Source organism: Condylostylus longicornis, unplaced genomic scaffold (genome assembly GCF_029603195.1).
Source record: "Condylostylus longicornis isolate FDR11 unplaced genomic scaffold, ASM2960319v2 ptg000143l, whole genome shotgun sequence".
NCBI lineage: Eukaryota > Metazoa > Arthropoda > Insecta > Diptera > Dolichopodidae > Condylostylus > Condylostylus longicornis.
This window is the reverse complement of record NW_026578111.1, coordinates 374,203-386,247: the sequence shown is the minus strand read 5'-3', so window position 1 is coordinate 386,247 and position 12,045 is coordinate 374,203. Positions and strand designations below refer to the sequence as shown.

At 28.9% G+C, this 12,045-nt stretch overlaps 1 protein-coding gene across 1 annotated transcript in view; it reads right to left on the bottom strand.

Annotated features, from left to right (window-relative positions):
- LOC129615667 (uncharacterized) overlaps window positions 1-12,045 on the bottom strand; it is a 53,020-nt gene that overhangs the window by 24,304 nt on the left and 16,671 nt on the right. The window lies entirely within an intron of this gene.

Sequence of the window (12,045 nt, the reverse complement as noted above, 5' to 3'; positions counted from 1 at the left end):
GGTATTATTAACAAAAACGTCATTTAAAACCAGATAAGGTAGAGTCAACGAATTAGAAATTCGTAGAACTAAAGGAAGAAGCATCTTTGTTTCTATCACCCTTACGCTGCCTAAAAAGTCGTATCTTTCTTAAGCCAAAAATTTCAACAAGTCTATTTATTTGCTCCGAATATTGTCAAACTGAAATTAACCGAACGTTGTTGTTTTTTTCTCTTAGAAAATTACGAGCTGCCATATAAAAAGTAAACAAAGAAGTTTTTATTATTTTATTTATAATAATAAGTGTTAAAAAAACAACATTATTTTGTAAAAACTTATAAAAAAATTATAACAAGTGAAAAAAAGAAAAAAATTTGTTGAAAAAGAAAAAGATGTATAATTTGCAAAAACAAATACTTTTTTTCCATCATATACATGTTAACATTATTCATTTCAATAATTAAAAGAAATATTAATTTAATAGTGCTTTTATTAATTCATAATTTCTAATTTTATTAAGTTTTAAATTTTGCAAAAAAAAACATCTGTTTTTGTTTAGTTTTAAATAAAAATTACTTCGAATGATATAATTTTCCAGGACCGGATTTCTTTTCTAAGCAAAATATGTTTGTGTTTAATAAAATATAGCATACATACAATATTTTAATTTGGTCTTTTTTTTATATAATTACAGTTTTCTTAGAAGTAATGAAATTAAAAGAAAATGGATTGGAAATATTAATAAAAAAGTTTGCATTTCAAATATATTACCAAAATTTATAATTTTATAATTCATAAAATTTATTCAAAGAGAAAAAAAAAATTTTTGTTTTAATATGATTTTTTTTTACAAATATTTAAACTGAAAAATATTTTGAAATGTTATTTAGTTTCTACTTTAAAAAAATTTTTAACTTAACCGTGATAAGAAAATAAAATAAATACGCCCCTTTTACGACTTTGACAATGCTCGGAGCAAGGAAAGAGACAACTAGAAAAATTTGGCTTCATTGTATTTTCGAAATGCTCCTTCCTTTAGCAATTCTAATTCGTTGGGTAGAGCCGACCCGTTTCAATTATATGGTACTCGTACCAATCAATAATTTTTTTATCCAGAGCTTGTACACGTATACTCATACTTATGGTAGTTACCATTTAAACTCAGAAAATCTGAAAAATTTTTAGCGAAAATAGTGGCCGTATTACCATATTTGCTTATGCAAAGTTTCAGCACTGTTGTTTCAATTGTTTCTTGAAATATTATTTAATAATTTTTGAAATTGTGCAGCAACTACTATAAGGACTCATGCAATTTCATCATCTTTTATCATGCATAAGAGCCCTAATAATATGTATGTATGTTTGTTTAAGCGAGTTTTCCTGTTTCAACAATTTCTACCATACAATTTTTTCGAATTTTTATGGTAACTATTAAAAGCAGTCATGATATCTCAAATTTTACTATAAATAGTAACCATATACCCACCTTTTTTTCGCAAAATTTCAATACTATAACCTATTAGTTTTGAGTTATCGCTGGTACGGACAAGCAGATGCACATTCATATGGATATAAACATGATAACAATATATTTCGGTTAGGAACCCGCAAACTTACCGCTTTGGTTCCTTTAATCTTGATTTTGTGAAATTTTAGCTTCGCAGATGTTAATCTTCGTGGGGTGTAAAAAATACGTTCTACAAAATTGTAACGTAGTACCGAAATCGCCGCTTGCAAATAAAAATTAATTACATATATGTATGTACTTTCCTCTATAAAAGGGAATTCATCTATTTTATTAAACTTTTTATTCATTAAATTCATCTTGTTTAACAAAATTGATTCTTACACATATTTTGTAAACAAATATTTACAAACATATCATGTAAGTTGGAATTTTCACCGGAATTATTGACTCATGACTATTTACGTATCTATCAATCTAACAGTTACCCCGCCTGTCAAGAAGGGGAATCTTCAAGCGTACTTAACTCTATGAAGGGGAATCTTCAAGCCTACTTATAACTCCATATAAACTCTATTTGATTTGAAGCTGGTTTCACTCAAGTCAATCAAAAAAATTTGCCTACTTGACTTAAATTGTTAATAATGACTTAATATCTTAATTTTGGGCTTTCTACTAGACAATAAAAATGCAGCATGAGTTTCGAAATGATTTCAAAGGCAAGTAAATAAGCTACTTGAATTGAAATTGCGTTAATCTTGTAAGAATAGCGTAAATTCTATTATCTGATGTAAAAGTTTAGTGCCAAAAAGAGCTCTTCATTATACTGCTTTCATTAAATTTTGACTAAACCGTAGATTTAGCCACATATGTGACTAACTGTAGTGTGTATTGGCGAGCTGCTTAATTTCGGTAAGACGAAACACAATTTTTAATAACCGCAGACATACATATGTAGTCCATTGGGTTGTAATTACAGCGAAATTCTAACATATGAAATTCTGGTCTGCCTTTGTTTATTTTTTCTAAACAAAAAATAGAAAAATTGAAGTCAAAATTACAGGTAATAACATTAATTACAGCTAAGAAAAAAATCAATTCAAGGGCCAAAATTGGAATATAGTGCGATGTTTGAAAGAAATGGTTTTGTAATCAGTACTTAGTATTGGATGTTGAAGATTTCCGTAAATACTCTCAAAATTAAGAAAAATTTTGTTTTTTCTACTAAGCAAGTCAAAACGACAAAAAAGAAAACCAGTTTGACACCTATAAGCATAAGTGCTTCACGCAATTAATTAACGACAAACCAGCTTCTTATGAAAGTGGAATTGAAAATTGAAATTAAAAATTGAAAATCAAACAACCCAAAGAATTGATATTCCAAAATGAATTGAAAAACTGCGTAAATAATTTAGTTGACGAAGTAAAAACAAACAACTGAAAGATAATATGATAAGTAATCAAATTGAAATTGAAAAAATGAAACAACATAAACTAAGAAAACTTGAATTATGTGATATTAAACCTTTGCAATTTCTCTGAGAAGGTTTCTACATTTTCAATAACACAAATTGCTCGTGAAGCTGGCGTGGAATAAAAGGATATTCCTCACATATATAGATCTTCAATAAAAACCAAGAACTCAGTGACTAACTAAACTAACATTAATGAGGTAAACTAACATTATTGAGAGCTCTCAAGAATACAAGACTGACTATGGGAATATTTGGAGATCAATCCACCAACACGGATAATATTATCTTCGTTAAGCCTTGCTCAATATTTTGGTCTACTATTCAAAAAACCAAAGACTCGAAACGGGAGAAAATTATTGAATTCGTACAAGTAAAAAATTGCAATTTGTTTATTTGAAAAAAATCAAACTCTAGAATCATAAGAGTTCCACATGAATCTGATTTAACTGTTATTTGAAACTGATTAAGTGATATTGATTCGAGTTCCTCGTAAATACTAATACAAAAGCTTTCTTAACTCTAGTAATATAACCTTCAAAGAGAAAAATTTACTAAAAATTTTATATACGTTATTAATGCTAGAAGTATGAAATATAAATTTGAGGAAATTAAGTTCATGTTGGACTCCTTTTTTTGCACTATTATGTAATTTTTTGAACTATTATGAGACTGATATGGATTTTATATGATGAAATTGATTAAGTAAATGTGCAGATCGTAAAGAGTAAGGGGATCAATAACTTGAAGGAAATCCAAGAGGTCGTCAGAGCAGAGCCGAAGCATAAGGCAGACAGTGCCATTGGTCTTTCGGGTTCTGGTAAGCCTACAAAGGTAATTAGTAAAACACCGAAGACCAAAGGCAAATTGGAGGTTAAGAGACGCGGGTTCTAACAAAAGAAGAATAGATCGGATGATAGTACCAATAAGAAAGAGTAAGGCTTAGCTTTGCTGGAAAAATATACAAAACAAGTTTTAGCGTTTCTGCGAACGCTTCCCATATTGCTGTCAGCTCATAATAAATATAAATAATTTATAACATATTATTCAGTATCATAATATAGTTTAAAAATGGTATATAAAAAAAAAAAGATGAAAACTACGATCGGTGCGATAGACTAATTTCCTGTTCGACTTAAATCTAAATTAAAAAGGATTTAAGAAACTTCAAGAAGCCCTAGACGAATAGCACAATGGAACGTAAGAACATTAAGGGAAACATCCTAACTAGGTCAACTTGAACAACAGGCTGCTACGTAAAAAATAGGTATTCTAGACATCAGCCAGTTAAAATGGAATAAATGTGGAGAACTACAGTTTGATATTGGTGATCATGAATTAGTAACTGCAGACTTTAAGATCAAACTAAGAAATAAAATAGATAATCATCATACAACATCCTCCAACAAGAATTAACCTGTCGCAACTCAGAGACCCAGTTGTAAAAACAAATACCATTTCAGCTATACATGACGCCATGCAAAGAAACACCATACAACTATTGGAGGTAACGGTCAGGAGCTTAATACAAACAGCTACAAATATTCTAGGCACCAACAGCCTTGAATTTCTGGCAAAACATGGGCTCTAATTAAACTAAGACAACAACGTACGAATAAACTAAATATTGATAATTCAGCCACAATAAGGGTTGCCAAGCGAAATCCCAAAACTAGACCCACAAACAGCAGCTGAACTCCTTTATCCCGACATAAGAAACGAAACAATCCTTACAGAGTGAAAAAAAGCGTTAAGTCAAAATTCCCAAAAACGGCGACCCATCTGACTGCAACAATTTGAGAGCCATCACATTTCTCGACACAACTTATAAAATCCTAACAGGAGTAATAAAAAATAGACTTCAAAATGCAATGCAGAACCTGAGTAGGGATGAACAGGCTGGGTTTCGCCCAAACAGAAGCTGGCTGGACCAAGCCAATACCCTTCGTATAATTGTGGAAAAAGCACATGATTGACGAACATCTTTATGCCTCACATTCGTTGATTTCAAGAAGGTTTTCAACTCCATTTACAGAAATGCGATGCTGAGAGCTTTGGAAAAAAGGAGTGTTCCAATGAAAATCAACAATAAACGCAGGTGTTAAACAAGGATAATATTCACCATAATTTGAGATGATGTCTTGAGGGAAGTAAGCAGTACTGAAATAGGAATCTATTGGTCAAATGACAAAAATCTGGAGGACTTTGAGTTCGCAGACGACATATGACTAATATCTAGCAATCAAGAAGATGCGCAGTCCAAATTGAATCACCTGCAGCTAGCATCCCAAAATATTGGCTTAGAAATTAATACAACTAAACCTTGCATATGACTATTCAATCAAGCTAGACAGCCAAGCCATAGAACGCACAACTAACTTCTGTTATCTAGGAAGTATCATGATGCCAACAGGCGGTACTAATGAAGATATACAGAATAAGCTAGATAAAGCTAGAACAGCCTTCGGCAGACTTCGTCCCATATAGAACAACTCGCAAATATCTAGACATACCAAGTTGAGTATATTCAAGTCATGTGTAAAATCGACATTAAAATATGGCTGCGAATCATGATTAAATTGGTGACTTCCATCAAGAATAAATTGCAAGTCTTCATAAATAAGCACTTAAGAATTATATATCGAATATTAATTTGGCCAAACAGTATTAGGAACAAAAATTTGTGGCAACTAACAAATGAAGAACCTATAGTGAAGCAAATCACCCGAAAAAAATGAAAGTGGATTGGTCATACATTAAGAAAAGAAGAATGCCTAACAAGAATGGCGCTGATCTGGGATTCTCTAGCGGGGTCCAAGCCAAGAGGTAGATCCAGAACAATATGGAAAAGAAGAGTGCTGGAAGAACTAAATAGTTGCACAATCTCGAGGGATGAACTAGAAGAACTAGCGATGAACAGAGAAGAAAGGAGACTTCAAGTTGAAACCCTAAGCTCCCAAGTTGCGGAGTAACAGGAATAAAAAAAATGAAGCGAGACACAAAGCCAAGCTAGCGTTTGAAAAAACAATATGGCGTTAGAAAAAGAAAAGGTATTAATCTTAATGCACTTATGTATATTAGTTGAATTCAGCAGCAAGTTCTAATTGATTATGGTCTAGGTATAAGCACTCAATATTTTTTTTCTATTCGAAAAACTAAGATTTCTTTCAAAGGGAAAAAATTATTTTAAGATTAAAATAAATTTTTCATACATACAAATTGCTCTATTCTAGGTAGCAATAACGCATTTTAAAATTCCCATCCCTAATAATAATTTTAATAACACAACTTTAAATAGTGGTCAGATTTTATACCTCTTTTTCTTATACGGATTTTTTTTGCTTTAACAAAATAATTTTGTGTGCGTGCATACAACCTGTGTATGTGTGTAAACACAATGTTATTCATAAACATTCATATTTATAGAAAAAAATGTGTACAGTCGCACATCGGATGATTTGGGCAATGTTGAATTGTATGAGTGGATTTTTTTTCTTCTTGTCGGTAAAGTTCTGATATAGGAAGAAAAGAAACGTGGTCGATCAGTTCATTTTCAGTTTTCAAAGGTGGTGTTTCAAGAAAAAAAAAGAAAAGAAGAAAAGAAAAAAACCCACGCAAAAAATTCATGAAATGAACAAAAACTCTGATTTAAATGTTATTAAAAAATTTATATAATATTTTTTTCTGGTTATATGTAGCCATTGGTGGTAACCTGCTACTTTTATTTAACCCACCCCAGGCACACCCCAGGCATGGCCGTCTCCCTTGACCTGACATTGCAATACACATGTTGCACCGGAGACAATAAGTTAAAACCAAATATTAAAACATTTTATAACTCACGTTGCACTGCCACGTGATTAGGCGGCATAATCATAACTTCCAAAATATTTTCCCACATTAATGTAGTAACGTGCTGCATTAGGCAAATATTTATATTAAAAATATTGGTAAGCAAATACATAACGATGTTCATCGTTGCTATAATTATTAACCATAAGGTTAATTGCTACCGAAATTTACAGTATAATTTAAGTTAAGTTACAAGTTAAGTTATAAGTTAAGTTACTGTATTAAAGTAAAATTTTTTTTTATGAAAAGTGCAAAAATAACGCGCCCGGAATAAAAGTTGAAAACCATTAATTAATTAGTTAATTTCAAAAATTATATAATAAAATTTTTTTTAAAAACGTAGAGACCAGTACTTTATAAAAGTTAAACCTTCGTAAATTAAAATTAAGAAGTCTAAACGAAAATAATTAAGAAATTAATATAGCACAACTAAATAAAAATTAAATCAAGCAATCTAATAAAATTAAAATAATATATAAAAATTAAAATAAAAACAAAATAAAAAATAATAGATAAAAAAAAAAATAAAAACCAGAACACAAATTGCAATAAAATACAAAAATAAAAACGATTTTCAATGCAAACAAATCACAAAAAAATAAAAACGAAAGTAAAGTTAAAAAAAGAGAGACTAAGTAAGGACAAAAAAAAAACTTTTCACAAGTATATGAAAGCCTTGGACACATTCGTAAGAGGATTACTTGGAGATCCCTCAAGATTTCACAGCCGTGAAGTTGGATCTGTGTCTAAAACTTCAAAATATGAACTTTAGAACGCAGTTTTCTAACAACCAAACACTCAATCATACCCCAATACACAATTTAATAACAATAATCTTCTGCAAAAGAAATACTAGAATTCAGTTCATTTGGCTGAAAAATTCCAATTAACAAAACTCCATAGAAAATGCAACTGTAAAACTTAATGTGATAGCATATCCCAAGCCTGATAAGGGAGCAAAACACAAGCCTCCACCTGTAATTGAAGTAACATGAACGATTACAACATAGTGAAAAGTGTTTAAAGGAAAAAAATTAACGCTACGAGGTGAAAATTTTAAACAGCAAATTGTTAAAGATAAATGTGGAAAAAAAACAGATTACAAAACCTCTCTAAAACAATAAACGAAAAGAAATTCGAATGGAATATCTACGAAAAGAAATTTGCAAGCCCAATTAAAGTGGTTGCAAGGGGTGCCTTCGTGTCTGCCAGAAGATATTGTAGAAGAACTCAAAGAAAAAAACTTCAAAATACACGCCGCATCTAATATTGCTAAAAAAATTAGAGAAGATGATAAAAGGAAATTGACTCTTTTCCACCCTTCCTGCTTTCTTTCAACAATGGGGAAGATACGAAAAAAAATTATAATATTATGTATATCCAAAATACGAAAGTTAACAAAAAAAACAGGGAAATACCACAGTGTCAAAAATGTCACGTTATGGCCATACTACGAAGTTCTGCAGCACAAGTGGCACGCCAGAAATGTGCAGTTATTAAAATATATGAAACATTTTTATGATAATGCAAAGTTTTTATTTTTTCTACATTGTTAAAATTTTCTAGAACGATTTCATCAAATGTAATTTGTGTTATTTAAAATTTTTTGTGTAGTCTGGTGTATGACAAATAAAACAATGTTCTTTAACTTTTCACCAACGTTTCGATTTAATTTTAAATCTTCATCAGGGCTAAAATAATAATTTTATATGATAATAATGTTTTTACAATATGTTATACATTTCTTATATGTATACTTACATTAAGTTATTGAACAAATTTTAATTTGATCCTAACACAATTAAGTAACACAATAGCTTTAATAAATGAATTTACTAAAATTTGTAAAATCGTCAGTTATTCTTTTTTAATAAATAACCTATAAATAGATAAATAAATAAAATAAATTAACACAAATTGTAAATGGGACAAAACTAGACTCTTACAAAACTTAAACTGTATTAAAAATAAAACTATCATATTGTTTACTCTATTGGGGTTACCGCTTGTTTAAATTTTTTGAAATTTTTTGAAACGTTGGTAGGGTTCTCATTAAAAACCTTATATACATTATCGTCATCAACTATTTCATTCATCGCTCTAATGTAGTCATTTTTGTACATGACCACGGTCCAATTCTTTTATCGCTATTTAAAATACACAGGTCTTCGTTCTTTTATAGTCACTTATGATATTATTATATTTGTTTAATTTATCTACGTTGTTATAAAGGTTTGTGATAATATTCAATGAATTGCTCCTCACTATTGCTTTATCATATTCCGAAATATTTAAACTAAAGGTGTTATACTCTATATCTTTGATTATAACCGGTATGGATATGTCAATTTTTGACATATCAACATTTTTCAAAGACGAGCAAAAACACTTGTAGAAAAATTATACAATAACAAATATATTAAGGAGCTAGAGTACACTAAAATGAAGAAATCTGACTCAATAGCTCTAAAATTATACGGCATGCGGAAACACATAAAGAAAATGTGTCTATGAGACCAGCAGTGTCGTGTGTAAACAGAAAACAGTATAGTGTGTAAATGTATGCAATTGGGGTATTTTTACACAAAATCTTATATGAACATATAAAAATATTTAAATATAATGTGATTAATTCGAAGGCTCTTGTTCAAACAATAAAAAATATCAAATTACCGAAAGATTATATATTCGTTTCCCTTGGTGCTGTATCGTTATTTCCAAGTATTCCTAAAGAGTTGTTAATTAAAATTATAAAAATACAATGGAGAAGCATTTCAAAATATACTAACTTGACACTGAAATTGTTCTTAGAATTAATAGAATTCGTGTTTGATTCGAGTCATTTTAGGTTTAATGGTAAAGTTTATCAACAGCTAGATGGAGTACCGATAGGTAATTCAGTTAGTCCTTCATTTACTAATTTAATAATGAACTACTTAATAATTGCAACCGTTAAAAAAATAAAATTCAAAATCCCTATAATGAAGCTTTTAATGGTTTTCACAATAGAATAAAATTCACATCGGAATCCGAAAAAAAAATAGGCTTGCATTTATAGATACGTTATAAATAATGATGGAACGATCTCCACAGATTGGTACTTGAAACCTTCTGATTCCGGCAGAATATTAAAATGTTCTGTCGCAACATCAAGTGCAACAAAAAAGAAATGTAGTAAGAAAAATGTTAGATAAAATTTATTCACTAAGCTCCAAGGAATACATAGAAAAGAACATACAAAAAATGAAAGAAATATTAAAATAACAATTATCCAAAATTTTTTATAAATCAAATAATTAGGGAATACAAAAACAGGGACAATAAAAACAACATACAAGAAACATTCTCCCCAAATTCACACAACACCAAATTTTTAAAATTTCAACATATTCCTGAAAAAGCATACAAAATTAAAAATGTCTTTAAACCATATACATATGCAAAACAACAAATTCATTTTCTATAACAAAAATGTAGTACGCAAACTTTACACAAAACTTAAAGATAAAGAAGACAAAATGAATCAATCACACTTAATATATAAAATAAATTGCCAAGAATGTGAAGCGTGCTATGTAGGATAAACAAAACAATATCTTAAAAACAGACTAAATCAACATAAATACGATTGTAAAATACAAAACATTAATAAAACAGATAAACTGCACTAGCACAACATCATTTTAACCATAATCACATTTTTAACTTCAAGGAAACACAAATAGTAGACAGGGAGAAAAATTGGTATAAAAGGAATATAAGTGAAATGATACACATAGAATTAAACAAAAACAACATAAATTACAAAACAGATACAAATAACTTAAATTCATTTTATAAATCCGTAATTATGAAAATTCAAAAAATTAAAACAAGCGGTAACCCCAATAGAGTAAACAGTAGATCAAAACAATAAACAGCTGATTCTTGATATTTTTATTTTTAATATAGTTTAAGTTTTATAAGAGTCTAGTTTTGTCCCATTTACAATTTGTGTTAATTTATTTTATTTATTTATTTATTTATATGTTATTTATTAAAAAAGAATAACTGATGATTTTAAAAATTTTAGTAAATTCATTTATTAGAGTTATTGAGTTACTTAATTATGTTAGAATCAAATTAAAATTTGAAATGTATAACATATTGTAAAAACATTATTATCATATAAAATTATTATTTTAGCTCTGATGAAGATTTAAAATTAAATCGAAACTTTGGTGAAAAGTTAAAGAACATTGTTTTATTTGTCCTACTCCAAACTACACAAAAATTTTTAAATACTATAAATAAAGCACGCTACAATTAGAACTTCAATTTGAGTAATTTGTGTTTTGAATTTTTTAAAATTTTCATTTCTGTTACTTATAGGATAGTAAAATCTTTCTTTTAGATTGGGCTTTACATTTGAAAAAATAAGTACATTTTTAGATGGAACGAGATTTCTATTATCACAAGTTTGATTTAGTTCAATAATTTTTGCATTTTTTATTAGAATCGTTTCTTTATCAATCTCAATATTTTCTGTAACGTACTTCAATTTTAATTCATTTAAGGTTTTTGATTCTTCATAATGGTAATTTAAACCATTATACTCAAAAATACAAACTACTTGGTAAAGGAATTATTAATTTTAGTAATAATGAATTTTCTTGAAATTTAGCTACTCCGAATCTAACATATTGCAATTTATAAAAATCTATATCGTAATTTCGGATTTTCTTATATTAGGGTGGAATATTAGGGTGGAACATACCATGATTTTTCATATAATTTTTTTTTAACTTTAACTGTTTCTATGTTTGTTTTGACCCTTTCAAAATCTACTTTACGATTCTGTACCTCAGATGGTTTAAATTTAATTGTAGAATGATATCGCTCATTATAAATTCTGATAGATTGTTGTGCAAGTCTCTTAACACATTTATCCTTATTTTTTTCCTAAGTATTCTAAATATTTCCGTGATGGATTTGTGGAATCTTTCAATGTCACCATTTCCAGTGTGACTATTTGGTTTAGTAAGGTGTAGTTCTATTCCCTCCTCATGTAAAAATTCCCTCTATTGGATAGTTTTAAATTCATTATCTGCGATAATTTTTTTTGGTTTACCTGCCCTGTTAAATATCCTTCTAATTGTTATATTATAGTAACATGAGTCCTATCCGTTAAGTAATGTGCTGTACCGAATTTTAAAAATTTATCTATTAAAGTTAGGAAAACGTGTTTCATTATAACATAGGTGTTTATATGGATTATATCATTAATGCCAGTAGGTG